Source organism: Lathyrus oleraceus, chromosome 7, assembly GCF_024323335.1.
Source record: "Lathyrus oleraceus cultivar Zhongwan6 chromosome 7, CAAS_Psat_ZW6_1.0, whole genome shotgun sequence".
Classification (NCBI taxonomy): domain Eukaryota; kingdom Viridiplantae; phylum Streptophyta; class Magnoliopsida; order Fabales; family Fabaceae; genus Lathyrus; species Lathyrus oleraceus.
This window is the reverse complement of record NC_066585.1, coordinates 26,006,517-26,029,652: the sequence shown is the minus strand read 5'-3', so window position 1 is coordinate 26,029,652 and position 23,136 is coordinate 26,006,517.

Here is a 23,136-nt window from a genome sequence, read left to right as displayed (position 1 = left end):
CTTTTCAAAATCTTCTTTGATTGAACTTATTTTGTTTTAAACTTTGACCACTTTGCAAAAAGATAGAAACTTTGGCCTTATGCCATTGCATTTTTAAACATCTTTTCTTAAATCAAACTTGTAAATAAACTTAACTATACTTGACTTAAACTTTCAAAAGCCAAAAAATAACTAACTCATTCAAACCAATTTTAGGCCTTTGTGCCTTTCAAACTTAATTTTTATTAAAAGCAATGCACCCATTTTGAAATTTGTATCACGAACTACGAGGTTTTGATCCCTCATTTTTATGTTGGTACATAGGCACAAGTCCGAAGGTCTTGTCAAACACAAAAATATAATTAATGAATTCTTTTCTCATCCCCCCATTCTATTTGTTTGTAAACATCATTTTTATACCAAATACATATGCACACAAAAAGGGCTCCCTAGGAGTACCTAGGACACTTTGAGTGCTAACACTTTCCCTTTATGTAACCAACCCCCTTACCTGTAGTTTTTGACATTTTATTAGTTTTGATTTGAAAACTTCTTACTTTTGGGTTTTGTTCGTAGTTTTCACTTTTCCCTTGGAAACAATAAAAGCGCGGTGGCGACTCTTGTTATTTGATCTCTAGTTTATCCATAGCTTGATGGTCATGAATTTACCGCTACAGTTGACACGCTTCTGAACCACATGATCCTTTCAAATTGTTTTAATCTCATGCGTTGGTTGTAATTACCATCCCTGTTGCGCTATTGACTAATGACCTTGTGGAACACGCGCTTGGAGCCACTTGATTTGTCACCTCAATTAATGAGGGAGATCAAGTGGTTCACGTTTTTTTTTATTTTCTTATTTTCTCTTTTAATGGCTTTATTTTCATTAATTCATATTAATTTTAATATTGATCCAAAAAATATGGGACTTTCACAAAAAAAAATCAAATATTTTTCTCTTTCAATTGGGGTTTAGAATTTGTGACATATTTTTGTGCAAATTTGGGATGACTTTATTGTTTGTAATGTATGAATTGCTTGATATATATCAATTGCTTGTGTGCTTGGTGGTTTCTTGTGAGATGAGTTTTATACCCGAACTCGAGTGCACTTATGATAGGAGAATGGCATAGTCTTGTTGACTTGTGTGGAGTTATTCCTTAGCAAGTTGACTTGCAAGCCCATTCACTTGGTGGAGGTCTTATTGGGATCAATAATGTCACACGAGTAGTCGTGGTTAGGCATTACTCTTTCCAATATAAACCTTAGAAGCCAAGGACCTTAGATTACCTAGACCATCTTAGCCTATTTTAGGACATAGTGCGAAGGTCGTTCAAGTGTAAGATTTGATACGATTGTTACACGATACTACACTCATAAGAGTCTCTCTTGAGAATATTTTTGGAATACGAGTAGTCGTTTTATCTGATAATATCCGAAAGATGAGATGATGACTATGGGGACCTTTTTAGAACATGATTGTCAGGTTTAACCATAGTACACTCCCTTTGGGTGGTTCTTAACCAAGACTCCATGCTCGTGACTTGCAACAAACCCTTGATTCGCGGTTGATCCGTTCTCGTATATCCTTAATATCAATGGAACTTGGGTGTTGATAAGGTGTAAACTATAATCCACCAAAATGGATGATTGATATTAAGGATGACTTGATCCATCCCATGACCTTTGTATGGTGTGACTTGCTTGATCCTTGAGTGTGATTGTTGCATTCATGCATTCATGCATCCATTCACATCCATATCATCAATAATGAGAAAATTTTCAAGGAACTTAAAAGGTCTATTTGCAAATTTTTAGACATGGACAAGCAAAGAAGGAATACGAAGAAGTACAGTTTCAGACAACCCGACTTGAAAGAGTTAAGGAGTTTGACATCCTATGTATTAGATCCCTTGGAGTTCGAAGCTCGCCATGGAAAACTCTTGTCTATTCTTGCTACTCAGGTGGATGAAGGTCTGATGAGTGTGTTGGTGCAGTTCTATGATCCCCTGTACCGTTGCTTTACTTTTTCGGATTTCCAGCTTTTGCCTACGCTTGAGGAGTATGCCTATCTTGTGGGTGTACCTATCTTGGATCAGTTGTCGTTCAGTGGCTTGGAGAGAGTTCCTTCTTCCCAAGAGATTGTTGATCTGTTGCACATAGACGTATCTGATATTGGTGCTCATATGACTACCAAAGGTGGAATTCAAGGTCTCCCATCTGATTTCCTCATTGCCCAAGCTACTTTGTTTGGGAAGGCCATGAGTGAGGACGCCTTTGAAGCCGTATTTGTACTTCTCATCTATGGGCTAGTGTTATTCCCCAACATCGACAATTTTGTGGATATGAATACCATTAGGATTTTCTCTACTCTTAATCTCGTTCCTACTCTGTTGGGTGACACTTATTTCTCTTTGCATATGAGGAATGCAAAGGGTGGTGGTACCATTGTGTGTTGTTTGCCTCTGTTGTACAAGTGGTTTATTTCGCACTTGCCACAGACGCTCGCCTTCAAGGAGAACAAAGGATGTCTACGGTGGTCCATAAGACTTATGTCTCTCACTAATGACGATATCTTTTGGTATAGTCGTGTGTATGATGGTGTCCAGATTATTGACTCTTGTGGTGAATTCTCCAATGTGCCTCTTCTTGGTACATGTGGTGGAATTAACTACAACCCTATTTTGGCTCGCCGTCAGCTTGGGTTCCCCTTAAAGGATAAACCTAATAACATTTTGTTAGAAGGTGTGTTCTTTCAAGAGGGTAAAGATCCCTAGAACTTAAAAGGCAGAATGGTCGCGCTTGGCGCAAGATTCATAGGAAGCGAAGGAAAGAGCTTGGTCCGAAGAATTGTATTGCTTTGGAACCCTACACCTCTTGGGTGAGGAAGAGAGCTTCTGAGTACCGCATGCCCTATGAATATCCGAGACCTACTCCTATGGCTATGGTTGGGCGTTCAACCCTCCCTAACCAAGGAGTATAGGAGTTGAGAGATGAAGACCGTTCGCGTGCTTGGGTTCATGGGGGAGAGGAGCTACTTCAGTAACTCAGAGATAAGGATGCTGTGATAGAATTTCTGGAGCATCAGATTATTTATGAGCCTGATGATGTGGTTACTTCTCTTCTTCCTCGGTCTTCCAGGTTTTGGAAGAGGAAGTATGATCGACTTGCCAAGGAGAAGGCAGATATGGAGGCAGCCTATGAGAGAGAAGTGAAGAGGCTTCGTGCAGCTTATCTTCCGGTCTCGAGAGCTTTGGACGATTGTTTCTAGGGTTCCATAGGATGTTCATTTTCCTTCTCTCTTGTGTTGTATTTTGTTACCAAGACTGTACTTCTTTGGTGTAAAAAAAATTCCAAATATTATTGATATGAATATTCCATTATATGTCTAAAAGATTAATATTTCCAAAATATTTGCAAATAGATCTCTATAAAGTTCCTCTGATTAAAAATAAATCATATGCACAAGCATTGCATGCATCATATGCATAAGCAGGTTTTGTTCAGAGCTTCTTGATCAGTGGTCTAACTTTTTGCTCTTCATTTATTTTGAAGACAAACTGACGCACCGGTATAACACCAGGGCAAATCTTCCAAAGCTGATGGATCATCTTGAACAAGAGAACCGTGAATTGAAAGATGAAGTAGCTAGGTTGACTGCCATGATTGAGTCAGTGTTGGCTGCTCAGAGTCAGTCTTCTCTAACACCTGCAACTCCTCCCAAGAGGACGGTCATCTCAGAGGTCGTTTCTTCAACAATGCCTGCCGCCACAACTCACTTTGCGCCAAATATGCCAGCCGGGTTCCCGTGGGGGATGCCTGCCAACTTCGTGCCTGAGGGTATTGCTCTAACCTTTGCTTCTTTGTCGGCATCTAGCCCGGTCATTGATGTGCCACCTCCCGTTGTGCACATGTTACCAAGAGTTGAAGACACCATCTATCATTCTGAGCCATCTGAGGGCCCAAATGTTTATGAGAAGATGGATGCTATGAATGACCAATTTCTTGAGCTGCACAAGGAACTGAAGACTCTAAGGGGGAAAGACTTCTTCGGTAAATTTGCTGCTGAATTGTGCCTCGTGCCCAATGTTAAGATCCCTATCAAGTTCAAAGTGCCTGACTTTGAAAAGTATAAGGGAAACACTTGCCCTCTCAGCCATCTTGTGATGTACGCACGCAAGATGTCAACGCAAATAGAGAATGATCAACTCCTTATCCACTACTTCCAGGACAGCCTGTCCCGTGCCGCTCTCAGATGGTACATGGGTCTGGACAGCGCGAACATCCGCTCCTTCAACGACCTTGGCGAAGCTTTCATCAAGCAATACAAGTATAATGTTGATATGGCTCCTAATAGGGACCAGATGAGGGCTATGTCCAAGAAATAGAAGGAAACGTTTAAGGAGTACGCCCAGAGGTGGCGTGAGTTGGCCGCTCAGATTGTGCCACCCCTCGAGGAGAAAGAAATGACCAAGATCTTTCTGAAGACCTTGAGTTCATTTTATTATGAGAGGATGATAGCTAGTGCTCCCCCGGACTTCACCGAAATGGTGAACATGGGAATGAGGATAGAGGAAGGAGTCTAGGAAGGACGTCTGACCAGAGATAAAGGCTCTTCTGCAAAGTGATATGGGGGCTTTGCAAAGAAGAAAGAGGGAGAGGCACATGCTGTGTCTTCCCATATTAAGAGAAGACCCTCTGTGAAGAGGAAGACTGTTCGCCCTGCCAATAACCAGCACCAGGTGGCTCATATAGCACCTGCCTTCAGGGAAGCTCAACATTATCAACATCAACAACAACATCAAAAATATCAACAACAACATCGTCCATAACAGCAGGCCTACTAGCCTCGAAACAACAACAATACTAGCACCAGCTACGATAGGAAGAGGTTCACTTTTGATCCAATTCCAATGACCTATGATGAACTCTATCCTTTGTTGATAGACAGAAAGCTGATCACTCCACGTGACCCACTCGATGTACCGACCAACCATCAGTGGTGGTACAAGCCTGAGCTACACTGTGTATATCATTCTGGTGCTCCCGGACATGATATGGAGAACTGTTATCCCCTAAAGATCAAGGTTCAAGACCTTGTTATAAGTGGGATTTTGTTTTTCGAGGACGTAGGTTCGAATGTAAAGAAGAACCCATTGCCCGAGCATGGGAAAGTTGTTGTAAATATGGTCCAGGGTTGCCCTGGCAAATACAAAGTCCTGTATGTCAGTCATATCAGGCAATCTTTGGTCGAGATGCACAGACTATTATACGGATACAGTCATTACAAGCATGACCATGATAGTTTCCAGGTGTGCACTGTCAACGAGAGAGGATGCCGCCAAGTCAGGAAGCACATCCAAGAGATGCTGGATCAGGGTATGATTGAGGTACTTCAGAATCGTAATGAGGATGAAGTTAATGTAATTTCGCCTGTATTCAGAATACCATAGCCTATTATCGTCAAATATGATGGCAGCAAGAAGAAGGTTTCTCCCACTTTTGTGATTAAGCCAGCGGGCCCTATCCCGTACTCTCCAGACAAAGTTGTTCCCTACAGATATAACGCAGTTGCGTTAGAAGATGGGAAGGAGGTGTCATTGACCTCCACTTCTGTTGTGAGTATATCAAATGTCAGTGGTGTGACCCGCAGTGGTCGTGTTTTCTCGGCACCGCCGAAACCCCACGAAGATGTTGTGAGAACTGTTGTTCATCCTACTGGCCCTGTGGGGACTTCTTCTTCTTCGAATCCGACACTTGTTGTGAAGGGTGTTAACCCTGATGTTGTTGTTAAAACTCCTGTCCCTGTTGGCCAACGTGGCATTCTGAAAGAGGATTGTGATGAGATGTTGAGGCTCATCAAGAGGAGCGAGTATAATGTTGTTGATCAGCTGCTTCAAACTCCATCAAAGATATTTGTCCTATCTTTGCTGATGAATTCTGAGCCACACCACGAAGCTTTGCAGAGGGTGTTGGACGTGGATACATGGATCACGATGTCACTATTGAACAATTTTATAGCATTGTTGCAAACATAACTGCTTGTAACAATTTGAGCTTTTGCGATGCTGATCTTCCCGAAGAGGGAAAAAACCACAATTTGGCTCTACACATTTCTATGAACTGCAAGGATGATGCATTGTCTAATGTGTTGGTAGACACAGGGTCATCGCTCAATATGTTGCCAAAGTCCACTCTTGCCAAACTTTCTTATCAGGGGCCTCCCATGAGGCAGAGTGGAGTGGTAGTCAAAGCTTTTGATGGATTGAGGAAAACTATGATCGGCGAAGTAGAACTCCCGATCAAGATTGGACCTAGTGATTTCCATATCACTTTCCAGGTCATGGATATCCATCCATCATATAGTTTTTTGCTTGGCAGACCATGGATTCACGAGGCAGGCGCCGTGACATCCACCCTACACCAGAAGTTGAAGTTTGTGAAAAACAAGAAGTTGGTGGTGATAGGGGGAGAGAAGGCTCTCTTGGTTAGCCATTTATCTTCCTTTTCCTATATTGATGCTAAGGATGAGGTTGGGACTCCGTTCCAAGCCTTGTCTAATGCTGAGCCTTCAAGGAAAGGACCTTCTTCATTTGCTTCCTACAATGATGCGAAGTTGGCCATTGAGCATGGTGCAACTACTGGTTTAGGACAAATGATTAAGCTGGAAGATAATAAATCCTGGGCTGGCATAGGGTATTCTTCAGGCATTTCCAACAAGCGTGGGTTGTTCTAGAGTGGTGGTTTCATCCACACTGTCGAAAACCAATAGGTTGTTGCTATAGTGGAAGATGAGGAAAATCCGCCTGAATCCGAACAAGTGTACATTTGGAGTCTGTTCCGGCAAGTTATTGGGATTTATTGTCAGTGAAAGAGGTATTGAAGTTGATCCTGCCAAGGTCAAAGCAATAAAAGAGATGCCTGCGCCCAAAACTGAGAAGCAAGTCCGAGGTTTTCTTGGCCGCTTGAATTATATTTCCAGATTTATATCCCACATGACTGCCACATGTGCGCCTATATTCATGCTCCTCCGGAAATATCAACGTCATGATTGGATCGAGGATTGCCAGAAAGCTTTTGATAGTATCAAAGAGTACCTATCTGAGCCTCCGATTCTGTCTCCGCCTATTGAAGGGAGACAATTAATTATGTACTTGACAGTGCTCGATACTTAATGCTTGAGAAGACATGATGTGTTTTGGCTCGGGCTGCTAAGCGCTTACGCCAGTATATATTGAAACATACAACTTGGTTGATATCCAAAATGGATCAAATCAAGTATATCTTTGAGAAGCCTGCTTTAACTGGGAGGATTGCCCGTTGGCATATGTTGTTGTCTGAGTATGACATTGAGTATCGAGCTCAAAAAGCTATTAAAGGTAGTATCTTGGCTGACCACTTGGCACATCAACCAATTGAGGATTATCAGTCTGTGTAGTACGACTTCCCTGATGAGGAGATTCTGTATTTGAAGATGAAAGATTGCGATGAGCCTACGCTTGATGAAGGGCCAGAGCCTGGTTCCCCATGGGGTATGGTGTTCGATGGCGCTGTTAATCAGTATGGAAATGGTATTGGGGCAGTGATTATTACTCCTCAGGGCACACATTTTCCTTTTACAGCAAGGCTAACTTTCAAATGCACGAACAACATGGCGGAGTATGAGGCCTGTATTATGGGTTTGGAAGAGTGTATTGATCTTAGGATTAAACATCTTGATGTTTATGATGATTCGGCCCTTGTTGTTAATCAGATTAAGGGTGAATGGGAGATGAATCAGCCTGGCCTCATCCCATACAGAGATTATGCGAGGAGGATTTCAACTTTCTTTACTGAGGTTGACTTTCATCATATTCCTTGAGATGAGAATCGGATGGCAGATGCTCTTGCTACGCTTGCTTCGATGGTTATGGTGAAATATTGGAATGAAGTCCCCAATATCACCATGATGCGCTTGGATAGACCAACTCATGTATTTGTAGTTGAAGAAGTGAAAGATGATAAGCCATGGTATTATGATATCAAGTGCTTTCTCCAAAGTCAGATTTACCCACCTGGGGCATCTGTTAAAGATAAGAAGACTTTGAGGAGATTATCTGGCAGTTTCTACCTTAATGGTGATGTGCTTTATAAAAGGAATTTTGACATGGTTCTGCTCAGATGCATGGATAGACATGAAGCAGACTTGTTAATGACTGAAGTCCATGAGGGTTCATTTGGTACTCATTCCAATGGACATGCTATGGCAAAGAAGATGTTGAGAGCAGGCTACTATTGGTTGACAATGGAGTCTGACTGCTGCAAATATGTGATGAATTGCCACAAGTGTCAGATTTATGCGGATAAGATTCATATTCCCCCCGACACTTCTGAATGTTATTTCCTCACCATGGCCTTTCTCCATGTGGGGAACTGACATGATTGGCATGATAGAGCCAAAAGCATCGAACGATCACTGTTTTATTCTCGTAGCAATTGATTACTTCACCAAGTGGGTTGAAGCGGCATCATATGCGAATGTGACCAGGAGGGTGGTTGTGAAGTTCATCAAGAATCAACTTATATGTCGTTATGGTGTGCCAGACAAGATCATTACTGATAATAGATCTAACTTGAACAACAAGATGATGAAAGGGTTGTGTAGCGAGTTCAAGATTGCACATCATAATTCTTCTCCCTATAGACCCAAGATGAATGGGGCTGTTGAAGCTGCTAACAAAAACATCAAGAAGATTATTCAGAAGATGGTTGTTACGTACAAAGATTGGCACGAGATGCTGCCATTTGCCTTGCACGGTTATCGTACATCTGTCCGTACTTCAACAGGGGCAACCCCTTTCTCTCTTGTATATGGCATGGAGGTTGTGCTCCCCATGGAGGATGAGATCCCATCAATGAGAGTCTTGATGGAAGCCAAGTTGACTGAGGCTGAATGGGTTCAGAGTCGTTATGACCAACTGAATTTAATTGAAGAGAAGAGATTAGCTGCCATGTGCCATGGTCAGTTATATCAGCAAATGATGAAGAAAGCCTTTGATAAGAAGGTCAAGCCTCGTGTGTTCCGAGAAGTTGACCTCGTGCTCAAGAAAGTCTTGTCTTTTAGCGCCCGATTCCAGGGGCAAGTGGACTCCAAACTGTGAAGGTTCATACGTTGTTAAGAGAGCCTTTTCAGGCGGTGCTTTGATACTTACAACTATGGATGGGGAGGATTTCACCTGTCATGTGAATTCAGATGCAGTCAAGAAATACTTCGCCTAAAATAAAAACAGAATAACTCGCTAAGTTGAAAACCTGAAAGGGCGGCTTAGGCAAAAATGAGCGTCTCGGTGGATTGGAAACCCGAAAGGACGGTCTAGGCAAAAGTTAGAGACATGAAAAAAATGAATATATATATCCCGCTAGATTGAGTAACTCATCCTGGGGCAATCTAGGCAAAAATTAGGGATTTGGAAAGTAACTGCATCCTGACAAGACTTTGTTCTACAAGCTGTCTTTTGTCAAAGGTTCTCGCTCAGTCATCGTCAACTAAAGCTTCGAATACATTGGATTCAGAGTTGGTGGAGAAATGGTCATTATGTTCAATGTAGCCCTTTTCCAATATATATCACCAATTTCAAATTTTGTAAAGATCCATGGAGTCACGCCATTTGCGGACTACCATTCTATCAAATAAATTTGAGCCTTTATCCAACTCTTTGCACTCTTATTTGTTCTTGGTTAACAAGTGTTTGCATGTTTTAATTGATAAATATCATTGTCTTAAACAAATAAAGTTTTGTAAACTGTTTTAAACAAAGTGAACATTCACAATGGCTGAAAGGATAAATGGAATGTCTTCAGTGTTTTCCCAAGGATAGTACGATTTCCAAAAGGGTAAGACTTTTGTTCATATTCCTGGCATATTTGTATCCTCTTCATCATCTTTCAGGTTATCTCCTCAGCGAGCGCAGGGAGAGGTGATACGCCATCAGATCCCCAGAAAGTCTGGAGTTTTGGCCTTAATCTTTCAAAGATATATATGCCTCCATCCTCAGATCCTTAGAGAGTCTGAGTCTAGCATCTGTGTTTTACCAATTATATGGTTGTCATCCCTTGTGTGGACTCACCTAAAATCCCTTATAGATTGATAAAAAAAATTGATATGCTATCTATTTTCGAGGAAGTTGGTCTTATCCTCAGCATAAGTGGAAATTTCCCGCAGAGTGAGCAGGAATTCTCAGCTTGAGTGGAAATCCTCAGCAGGTAGACTTACAGCTTCTCCCCGGAAGGTTTGCTTACAACTCATCCCTACAGTCTTGCCTTAGTGGAGTTTCTTGATCAGATCCTGTTAGTTGGTTTTCCCCTCCTTATTGGAGAATTTCCCATAAGTTTGAGATGATAGTGAAGGTGTTGCGTCATTCCCCAGCGGAGCAATTGGCTCTCCCTCCCCTTAACGAAGATGTCTCTCCAGCAGATAAGAGGGAATGTTTGATAGATAAGTCTATTTGGTGGTTGTTCCCCACAGAATTTCGTATCTCCCCCTGATAAGTTCCCCGTTAGAGTCTCTTCTACGACGGATCTTATCCATGATTTATCTCCCCGGTAGAGTTTCCTCTATGTTGGATTTTATGTCTGTTCAACAGGAAATCCCCAACAGAGCGGTTTGTTTCTTCTCCCATTAGAAGAGAATGCTTGATAGATATGTATTTGTTTGGTGGTTGTTCCCCATGGAGGCTCACATATTTCCCTGATAAGATCCCCAGGAGAGTTCTTCTATGTTAAATCTTATTGGTATCTCTGCATGTTCCCGAGAATTGTGGGAAGATCCTCAGCAGTCGGCAGCTGAGACTTTGCCTATCCCCAGCGGTGGTCTGTGTCTCCTAGTATTTGATGCTCCCCACCAGAATTGATTTTCTCCTATAGGCCTGACCTTTCTTTTTTGAGATGTTATACTGGATGTCTGTCCATTGTTTCTCGGACCTGTTTGTGTTAGATTTGTCTGTCTGTCAGCATTAATCATACATAAACCACGCATATACATGCATAATTATAACATTCAGATATTCATGTTGCATTCTTTGCCATATATCTTTACTTGTTATCTCCTGCTGTTAGTGAAATATTCTTCCCCAAGCAGATGTTTGTGTCTGATCTCTCCATATAGAGTCAGCCCCTATAGGCAAAAAATGTCTATCTTTCCTTATGTATTCCCCACTGAGTTATATCCTCGTAGATGATTCTTGTTTCAGTTTCCTCCCTAAATATGTATTGGGATGGAGTTACTCCCCTGAGTTATATCCTCATTGGGTTGAGTCTTGGTTGATTGTGTCTTTCTAGCTTGTTCCTAGATTGACTCTTGTATTGTTATTTCCCCTGCAGTTTCCCTGTGGTTTAGTTGTTCAATTGCTCAGTAATCGGTAATTGTTCATTCTTTCCCCAGTGGACTTCGCGGCCTTCTACCCAGTAGCCGGTAGTTGTAAGTCCTATTTCTGTGGTTTTCTACCCAGTAACCGGTAGATGTAATCCCCTCTTTGTTGGTTATCTTTATCCAATATTCGGTATTGATATTCCTTCATTTTTGAGTATACCACCCAGTAACCGGTGATATATCTTTGGGATCATTGCTTTTGTCAATGTATCCCTAGCTAGTCATCTTTCATTTACCCCTGTTTGGTAATGATTGTTTCTCCTTTTGATTGGTCATCATTTTATACCCAGTAACCGGTATCCCGATGTCCTTTCTTTTTGGTCGATTTATCCTTTATTAACCCAGTAACCGATTGTGGATAGTCTTCCATGCGAGTATATTATCTACGTTCTGACGGTAATAGATAATATATCTCATGCGCTCTTCAGTCGAAGTCTTTTTCTTCCCCAGTTGAGTAAGATTCGTTTTTCCTTGTGAAATCGAATGTCCATCCTATAAATCGAGTTTGCTTTTTCAGCCCTCCTTTTTGGATGATGAGTGTCTTGGATATGTTCCCAATTCACGCTTGGTTGGTCACCTATTATATGCCCAGTAACCGGTATCCCTGGTGCTCCTTCCTTCTGCTCCCTATTATGAGTTTTGTCCCTTGTGGAGTCAGATTTTCCTGAGTTGAGATATACCTTTTAGGTCTTCCTCAGATGTTTTGGATGATTGATATCTTTCACCCTTATACCGGTCTTAGATATCCTTTCTCCCTGAGCGTGTTGTTCTCTCACCCTTATACCGGTGTTTTGATCACATGTCTCTCCTTGAGTTTATTACCCAGTAGCCAGTAATATCTCATTTTTCTTCCTCAACTGAGTCCTTTGTGGATATTCCCCATATGAGTCCGGATTTTTATCCGAAGTATCCTTTGTGGATAGTTTTGTTGTATTGGCATATTCCCCAATACATGTACCTTTGCATCAGCTCGAGTCTTTCCATCGATTTATTTTCATGGAATCCCTTCGTGTCTCTCAGCAAGTCTTAAGTCGTGACCTGCTCACGCATTTTACCTTATTTCTCCCCAGAGTCTCTGTCCCATTAGCGAGTGTGTTACTCCTGTGGATTTTCAGTTTCGCCTGATTTTTTCCCCTTTGTGGCCATATATTCCCCACAGAGTATTAGTTTTGCATGCATACATTTCCATCATTAGGTCTCTTAGGGACCAAAATTCGTCTCTTTATTATTATTTAAGCTCATTCTACCACGTCGAGACAAATATTTTAACCTTCATATCTTCGGCTAGAATGACCTTAAATATGGGCATCTGTATGACCCTAATTTTGACCCTAAGATCCCTCATGGCATCATATCATTTCTCATTGCATTGCCTCAAGGATCATAGCATGTGTGTCTCCTTAACCCTTGGGTTGGGACTTGTGTGAGTTGGTTTGAGACCACCAAGCATGCTTGAATTGTAAATTATTTATTTTCTTATTTTGTTTACTAACCAAAAGCACAAAAATATGTCACTAACATCTTTTGTTTTGAAGCTCAAGCAATCATGAGATCCCTTGCTCCTAAGAGGCTCTTATGCTCAATGAAGTGGCTAAATAAAGATGAAAGCAAGCATGACAATGGTTCACAAGGTTACTAGTCATCATATATGTCTCCCAAGTATTTTAATTTTCCAATTTGATCAAGATAAACCAAAGGGCTTGAGGATTGTTTCCCAAGGAAACCCTAATTCAGCTGTGCATTGACTGTGCCTTGCTCATGAAGCAACCTCAACCTATGATCAAATAAAATCAAGGTAAGTTCTTTCATTCATCACTTTATGCATATATGAGCCTATATGAGTATCCTCGATCATTCATTCATCAAGATTTGAAGTTTGGCCTTGAGAAGTTGACCGGTCAACTCATCTGACCAAATTGAAATCCACTGAGATCTAACTTTTGATGTGTTTGTCAAATGAATATGACCCCAAGATAAAAGATGTTCTTAAGAACTATATGAACAACTTTCATGTTCATCAAAAATCCATTTTAAACTTGGAAGGTTATCATTCATTTCAAAACATTGTAGGTCTTTTTGACTGAAACCCTAACTTTAGGTCAACTTCCCAAGGACCTAACCCCTTCATTTTTTATGATTTTGAGGTGAGACCAATTGCATTAGAAATATTACGATGTCTAATTAAAATGTTATGTTGAACAAAATTTCATAATCCTAAAATAAGCACATGTGATAATACAAAACATTATAGGTCACTTTGGACCAAAGCCATTGAATCTTGAAAAAGTCCAACTTCAAGTGCCCATAACTTTCTCATCAAAAATCCAAATGATGAAAAATTTAAGTCCAAATTTATCATATTGAAAAGATCTACAACTTAGATGTTGGAGTGTTTTCCATTTGAGGCTTGTATCTTCAAAACGGAAGGGTTTGAAGTTGGTCACTTTTGATAAATTTTTCAAAGGCATGTTTTGTACATCAAACTTCATGGCCAGTTTTCACAATTATACAAACTCCAAAGGGATTTTTTCCCAACATAACTTTTGTTCCTTATGTCAAGACCTTTCCAACCATTACTCACATGCCTATGTTTGGATTTATTATGTATGACTTTCAAAGAGGGGACCATTTAGGCCTAAATATGAAATTCACATGGAATCTTCATGCACAAGCAAATACCATTCAAATTGCACGTCCAAACCTTCTCCAAATGAGCTCAGCGTTCATTTCCAATTGGTTTTGGGCCTCACATGCGCCTGTACAGGCCCATGCATGGAGGATCCAATGATCATGCACACGAGTTTGACACTTCATGGCTTGCACTTCAGCTATAAATAAGCACCTTGCCTCATTCAAATTTCATCCTTGAATCAACCTGAAGCTCTGCAGAATTGGAAACCCAACCATACCAAAGGAATTCTCATTTTTAATTTCTCATTTCAAGTTTGAATTTCAACAAAATCAGTTGATCTTCAATACTAATTCCTTAGCCTTGCATTCACATCATACCTCAAGATCAAACTGCAAGCAAGAGATTGAGTAGATCGTGTTGTTTAAAGCTGCACTTCAAAGGTTCATTGCTCAACTGTTTTGATCCATATCTCATCATATATTGTGATTTGCTTGTGTTTATTTGGTTCTCTGAAGTCCTCGTGTGAGAGGTAAGCCAATGATGGCTTTGATTTTGTGAATTGATGCATTTCAGATTGAACACCTGGATTTTCCATTTCACATTTCTCATTCCATAGAGATCTTGAGAGAGATCCAAGGTTACAGGGGTGATGTACATCACCCCAGCTTCATTTTGGTATAAGGCACGTGTATTTTAGTTGAGGTTTGAAAACCTGCAACTGGTGGCCGGATTCTGTTGGCTCACCGGAGAAGACGGTGGTTTCCACCACCGTCCCCACGTGGAACATCCTTAGCCTTCAGATCTGGCTCCTAGGTTCTAATCCTGGCCTTTTGTTTATTTGACTTTTTTAAATCCACTTTGCAACGCGCTTGACTGATGATCACCATGGAAGCGCACCTACGAGCCATTGGATTGTCCATGTCAATTAATGAAACAGATCATGCGCTCCTGGATTTTTTTTCATATTTTCCAGTTTCTGTTTTATTTTCTTTTCTTCCATTTATTTTCAAAAATTCATAACTCTTTTATTTGGAATCACAAAAATATGGGACCAATTGCAAAAAAATTCTTTTTAAATCTAGTTTCATAATCTGATTTTTAATTATTTTTGTGATTCCATTTAATTTTTTTTGTGAATTATTTTTTTTAATAGTTTTTAATTCATTTTAAATACTTTTTGATATTCAAAAATTCCAAAAATATTTTCTTAACACATATGGATGATGATAAGCCTATGAAAAATATTCTCATCAATTTCTTAATTGATTTGAGATTTATTTGAGATTTTAGTTTATTTGTGTTACTTTTCTTGATTTCTAATTGTTTTAAAATAGTTTCTGTTTTCAAAAAATGTTGAGAAAATTTGTCAAACCTTGTTTGACCATGTTAGACTTATGATGATTCAATTGGACTTATCCAAATTGATTTGAATTGAATTTGAAGTTTGACCATGTTTTGTTCATTTTATTTTATGTATTATTTTAATTCCAAAAAATACAAAAAATATGTTTGACCTTTATTGACTTCTAATCTTCATTTCACTTCTGTTTACCATTGGTAGATGTTGATTCCATTCACATTTGACCATTGTATTTTGGTTATGTCATTTGAATTCTCATTTTTGGTCCATTTCATTTTCTTCTTCATCTTCTTCTTTTTATTTTGGCCAATGAGTTAATGATTCATGGTTAGTATAGATATATGAGAGGCTTAACCTTCTTTGATTCAAATCAAACTCAACTTGATCAAAGATCAAGTGAGTTACTTTGTGTCCAAGATAGGTTGCTTCTTGGTCAAGCAAAAAACCTAAAATCCATACAAGGCCTTTCTTCTTTTCTTTTGGCATGGCAAGTTGTAGGATCTTGGCTTACTAGTCATGATCTCTAACTTGTGTTTATTTTCCTATAGTTTTATTGGCCGATCTCAGATAGGTGTGACTACTACATTAGTCCATTTACGATTGCTTAACATAGCGCTAAATTGCCTTATGGCACACTAACACTAACTATTAATTACTAACTTCTAATTCAAGCATTTAATTTTTGCAATTTACTTTAATGCACTTTATTTCTTGCTCATTTATTCACATTGCCTTTTCCCTTTGCTTACTTGAGCCCATATTTTATGTTTATGCCATTTGCCTTTTGCTCATTTTAGCTCATTATTGTGAATAAATATATTGTTGCTTTATGTTTGTTTTGTCTTTGTTTCATGTGAACCCAATGCAAAAAGGAGAAAGGACTTAGAATTAGGATATACCCATGCATAAAGGAGTTCAAGAGCAACTAGGCCTCATGCCTTTAGAATGCTAAATTGGTTGAAGAGCAACTAGGCCCCATGCCTTTAGAATGCTAAATCTTAAAGTTGACTTCAAAGGACCCCAAATCCAAAACTCTTTCTTTGTTCGTTCCTCTTATTGCATTGTGAACTTTTTGATTGTTTGTTCTTGTGTGATAGGGATTCTAAACTTGAGATAGTAAGGAGGACCATTATCATGAATAGCCAAGCTAAGAGACCCAAGCCAAGTGGAGATCCTAGGAGCTTGAATGTTTAATTGTTGTGATTGCTTGTTGCTCGCTAAGTTCAAAGGAAAGGAGCATTTTGAATCATCTTTATGATCTCAAGAAAGGAACTCCAAGGGTTTTGTCTCTTCTCTTATCGTTGCATGTTTAGGACTAGCCCTTCTCTTCTTCTCTCCACTCTAACCCAAGCCAAACTCATTTTTGTGCAAACATTGACATTGTTTTCAAAACTAGAAACCTAGGCCATATGCCTTTGATTTTCTCAAACTCTTTTCACTAATACTCATTGTAAATGAACTCTAATTCATACTTTGACCTCATTTGGTGAATACTTCCAATTTGTAAATCCAACTCACTTCAAGTGATCTTTTGTGGTTCCAATGGCCACCTTTGTTAAAACTTTTCATAAACATTAGCCATAGGTTTGAGTTATCATAGTGGTTGATGTAAACCTCACCTTATCCTTAGTGATTGGACTATAAGTCTTCCATACTTATTATAGGGTGGATCGCTCACTAGTATGTTGAAGCTCTCCTCACATGGTGGATTGTTGGTTTAGGTTGAGTTTTCTCCCTTTGATAACAAAAGACCTTAAGGCTTTTGATCAAATCAATTCACCAATATTTTGAGATTTTTACCCCGAACTACGAGGTTTTGATCCTACCTTTGTGATGGTACGTAGGCAATGGGTTTATCCATTCAAACAACAAAATTGTAAATAATATGTACATTCTTTTCTCATCTCCCCAACCTACAATACAACTTTGCAAAAAGGGCTCCCTTAGAGTACTAAGGATGTTTTGGGTGCTTAAAACCTTCCCATTGCATAACCAACCCCCTTACCCAGATCTCTGACATTTTTATTAGTTTTTGATTCGATAAAACTTCTTACTTGGTTTTTGTTCGCTTTCTAACCTTTTCTTTGGATAAATAGAAGTGCGGTGGCGACTCGAATTATATGATTCAATTTTGATTTAGTCAATAAATCATAAGGTAACGAATACCCCGCTACAGCTTGAATCCCAATTAATGTACTTTTGGTGTTCGTTCTGGTAAGTTGTTGGGCTTTATTACCAGTGACAAGGGTATTAAAGTTGATCTTGCTAAGGTCAAAGCAATACAAGAGATGCATACGCCCAAAACTGAGAAGCAAGCCAGAGGTTTTCTCGGACGCTTGAATTATATCTCGAGATTTATATCGCACATGACTGCCACGTGTGCGCCTATATTCAAGCTTCTTTGGAAAGATCAGTCTTGTGATTGGACCGGAGATTTCCTAAAAGCTTTTGACAGTATCAAAGAGTATCTGCTTGAGCCTCCAATTCTGTCTCCGCTTGTTGAAGGAAGACCGTTGATCATGTATCTGACTGTGCTTGATGAAAGTATGGGTTATGTTCTTGGTCAGCAAGACAAAACTGGAAAGAAAGAATATGATATTTACTACCTCAGTAAGAAATTCACCGACTGTGAGATTCGGTATTCTATGCTAGAAAAGACTTGTTACACATTGGCTTGGGCTGCTAAGCGTCTGCGTCAATATATGTTGAATCATACCACTTGGTTGATATCCAAAATGGATCCAATCAAGTATATTTTTGAGAAGTCTGCTCTAACTGGGAGGATTTCCCGTTGGTAGATGTTGTTATCAGAGTATGATATTGAATACGGATCTCAGAAAGCGATCAAAGGTAGTATCTTGGATGACCATTTAGCTCACCAACCAATTGAAGATTACCAGTCAGTGCAGTATGACTTCCCTGATGAAGAGATCTTGTACCTGAAGATGAAAGGTTGTGATGAACCATTTCTTGAAGAAGGGCCAGAACCTGGTTCCTGTTGGGGCTTGGTATTTTATGGAGCTGTTAATCAGTATGGTAATGGCATTCGGGTAGTGATTATTACTCCTCAAGGCACGCATTTTCCGTTTACAGCTAGATTGACTTTCAAGTGTACAAACAATATGGATGAGTATGAAGCCTGCATTATGGGGCTTGAAGAAGCCATTGATCTCAAAATCAAGTATTTAAACATCTATGGAGATTCAACTTTGGTTGTAAATCAGATCAAAGGTGATTGGGAGACGAATCAACCCGGTTTGATACCATATATAGATTATGCGAGGAGGATTTCAACTTTCTTTACAAAGGTTGAATTTCATCATATCCCTTGAGATGAAAACCGGATGGCAGATGCTCTTGCAATGTTGGCTTCAATGATTATGGTGAAGTATTGGAATGAAGTTCCTAATCTGACCGTGATGCGTCTTGATAGGCCAGCACATGTGTTTGCTGTTGAGGAGATCAAAGATGAGAAGCTGTGGTATTTTGATGTCAAGTGTTTCTTTGAAAGTCAGATTTACCTGCCTGGGGCATCTTTGAAAGATAAGAAGACTTTGAGAATATTAGCTGGCAAATTCTACCTGAATGGTGATGTGATTTACAAGAGAAATTTCGATATGGTTTTGCTTAGATGCGTGGATAGACACGAAGCAGACCTGTTGATGACTAAAGTCCATGAAGGTTCCTTTGGTACTCATTCCAATGGACAAGCTATGGCTAAGAAGATGTTGAGAGTAAGTTACTATTGGCTGACAATGGAATCCAACTGTTGCAAGTTTGTGAAGAAATACTACAAGTGTTAAATTTATGCAGATAAGATTCATGTTCCTCCGACACTGTTAAACGTCATTTCCTCCCCATGGCCCTTCTCCATGTGGGCAATTGATATGATTGGCATGATTGAGCCCAAAGCGTCGAATGGATATCGTTTCATTTTGGTGGCTATTGACTACTTCACCAAGTGGGTTGAAGCGGCATCGTATACGAATGTAACTAAGCAAGTCGTTGTGAGGTTCATCAAGAATCATATTATATGCCGTTATGGTGTGCCAAGTAAGATCATTACTGATAATGGTTCAAACTTGAACAATAATATGGTGGAAGCTCTTTGCAAAGACTTCAAGATTGCACACCATAATTCTTTTCCCTACAGACCCAAGATGAATGGGGTTGTTGAAGCTGCAAACAAGAACATCAAGAATATCATTCAGAAGATGGTTGTGACGTACAAGGATTGTCATGAGATGCTCCAATTTGCTTTGCATGGGTACAGTACATCCATCCGCAATTCAACAGGGGCAACCCCTTTCTCACTTGTTTATGGCATGGAAGTTATGCTCCCAGTAGAGGTTGATATCCCATCATTGCGTGTGCTGATGGAAGCCAAGTTGACAGAAGTCGAATGGTGTCAGACCAGGTATGACCAGTTGAACTTAATCGAAGAGAAGAGGTTAACTGCCATGTGTCATGGTTAGTTGTATCAGCAGAGAATGAAGAAAGCATTTGATAAGAAGGTCAGACCTCGTGTATTTAGAGAAGGTGACCTTGTGCTCAAGAAGATTCTATCTTTCAAACCAGATTCTAGGGGCAAATGGCTCCTAATTATGAAGGCCCATATGTTGTTAAGAAAGCCTTTTCATGCGGTGCTTTGATTCTTACAACTATGGATGGTGAAGAGTTCACGCATCCTGTGAATGCTGATGCAGTCAAGAAATACTTCGCCTAAAAAGAAAAAGAACAACTCGCTAAGTTAAAAACCCGAAAGGGCGGCTTAGGCAAAAATGAGCGTCTCGGTGGATTGAAAACCCGAAAGGGCGATTCAGGCAAAACTTAGAGACATAAAATAGAAGATAGTTATCCCGATAAATTGAGTACCCCACCTTGGGCAATTTATGCAAAAAAAATAGGCATTATGGCAAGTAACTACAAGCTGTTGATCTCCAGTCTTGAAGAATTTCTTGAGCACAATGTTCGGTTCTGATTCATCTTCAGCCAAGGCCAAGAGCACAGTGAATATTGAAGGTGGTAGAAGGATTAGTGATCATTGTATTCAATATAGCCCTTTTCCATGTAAATTACCACTTTTCAAACTTTTGTAAAGAGTTATGGAGTCTTGTCATTTACAGACTACCATCATATTAAATAAATTTGAGCCTTTATCCAATTGTTTCTACTCTTATTTATTCAGCTAATTAGAATTAAATTTTATTGTGATCATTTTGAAATTAAAGTTGTAAAATAAAAATCATGTTTTCTTAAATAATAAAAGCAATTACTTTTTAAAGAGCAATCAATTTCATTTAGGGAATATCCACAGCGGTCTGAGAACAGGCAAGCCCTAAATGTGAAACATTGTTGGTTTACCTCAAGCAGTTGGTGTGATTTCCATTTCTTCCCCGACAGCATTTCAACATCTCCATCCGAGTTTTGTTGGTTTCCCCAGCTGAGTTCGTAATTGCCTCCCTCGAGTTGTAGGCGCGTTATCGCAACAGGTTGCATAGATTCAGCAATTTTGTCTCCCCTCAAGTCGCCAACAGAGTTACCCATGACCCCTGTTAGCCTTGATTCTTGAGCAGTATTTTTAGTCCTCTGCAAGGTTGTCGCCTATTTGATATGGTGTTAACCTAAAATTTCCCGCAGAGTTGATAGTGCAGGTTTTCGCCAAATCTTTTCCTTTTCCCCAGCCAAAGTTGATCCTTTGAGATAGATGATTCTCGTTCATGTTTCGCAACCCTTTCTCTCCAACAGATGCTTCCCTCCTATGAGGATTGGATGAGTATTATATTGATGCGGACCAGTGACATTTGTATCCTTTGCGATAGTTTTGTCAGCATAATCATTTATATATATATATATATATATATATATATATATATATATATATATATATATATATATATATATATATATATATATATATATATATATATATATATATATATATATATATATATATATATATATATATATATATATATATATATATATATATATATATATATATATATATATATATATATATATACACACACACACACATATACATTCATAGATTTCATCATTGCATTAATAATGCACTTTGTGATTCACTATTTCTCTGATCCTCTGCTACGGTGGTATCCTTTCCCCACGCAGATTTTGTGTGTCTGTCCTCTTTCAATTATAGAGTGTCGGCCCCTTAAGCAGAAAGAATTCAACCTTTCTCTTTCCCCACTGAGTTACTTCCTCGTGGATGATCATTATTTCAGTTTCCTCCCCAGTTGATCGTCTGGATGGAATCACTCCCCTTGAGTTATATCCTCATTGGGTTGAGTCTTTGATTGGCCGTTTCTTTCTAGATCTTACCTATATAGATGTTTTTGGTCCCCTGAGATTCTATTACCCAGTAACTGGTAATATTCTTCTCAATTTGCAAGTATTTCTCTTCTGCCCTAATACCCGACAAAAGTAACCTTTTCTACCTAGTAGATTCGTTTTCACGTCTCCCAGCAAGTTTATCCTTGATATGTTCATCTTAACCAGTGACAAATATCTTATTCCCCTGCTTTGAGTCTATCCTTGATATGTTCACTTTAATCAGTGACGAATATTCTCGTTTTGGTATTCTACCCAGTAAAAAGGTAGTTGTAATCCCTATTTTGTTTCCAGAAGGGTCATCCTTGATATGTTCATCCTAACCGATGACAGATTTCCTCTTCTTTGCGGTCTTCTGCCCAATAACCGGTAGTTGTAAATCCTGTTTCCCCTTTTGTGGAGTCTATCCTTGATATGTTCATCTTAGCCGATGACTGATATTCTCTTTTCGGTATTTTATCCAGTAACTGATAGATGTAATTCCTATTTCTCCCCTCGGATTCTATCCTTGATATGTTCATCTTAAAGAATGACGGATATTCTCTCTCCGATATTCTATCCAGTAGCCGATAGATATAATCTCTACCCTTCTTTTTTAGGCAGTTTATCCTTGATATGTTTACCCTAACCGGTAACAAATATTCTTCATAATGTCGCCAGGTGACTCTATCCTTGATGTGTTCATCTTAACCGATGACAAATATTCTTCCCTTTGAGTCTATCCTTGATATGTTCACCTTAGCCGGTGACAAATATTCTCTTTCTTTATGGTCTTCTTCCAGTATTGGTAGTTGTAAATCCTATTTTATTCAGTTCTTTCCTCAGTGAGTCATCCTTGATATGTTTACCCTAACCGGTAATGGACGTCTTCTTTGACAGATTATGTTATCCCTTTACCCAGTAACCGATAGTGGATAATATACTTCTGTTACTCCTGTGTTGAAGATCATTTCTTCCCCAGTTGAGTTCGAGTGCGTATTTCCTCAGTGAGATCTCCATTTCCTCAGTTCAAGTATTTCAATTTTATTTTGATCTACCCGTTTCACCTACAGATTGTTCCTTTTATTCCTCGGCTGAGTCTTTCCATTGATTTATTTTCATGGAATCTCTCGAGCCCCCCAATAGTTTTTAAAGTCGTAGTCTGGCCTAAGCACAAACTTTTATCCACCAAAGTCTCTGTCTCCCCAGTGAGTTCCCCTTACAAAATGCATTATACTCCTACGGACTTTCGGTCTCTCCGGATTCTTTTCCTTTGTGGCAACATTTTCCCCATAAAGATTATTTTAACATTCATATCATATAAATCATGAGGTATCTTAGGGACTAAAATTTGTTTCTATAGATTGTTATTTAAGTCCATTCTACTGAGTCGATACGAAGATTTTAACCTTCATCTCCTCGGCT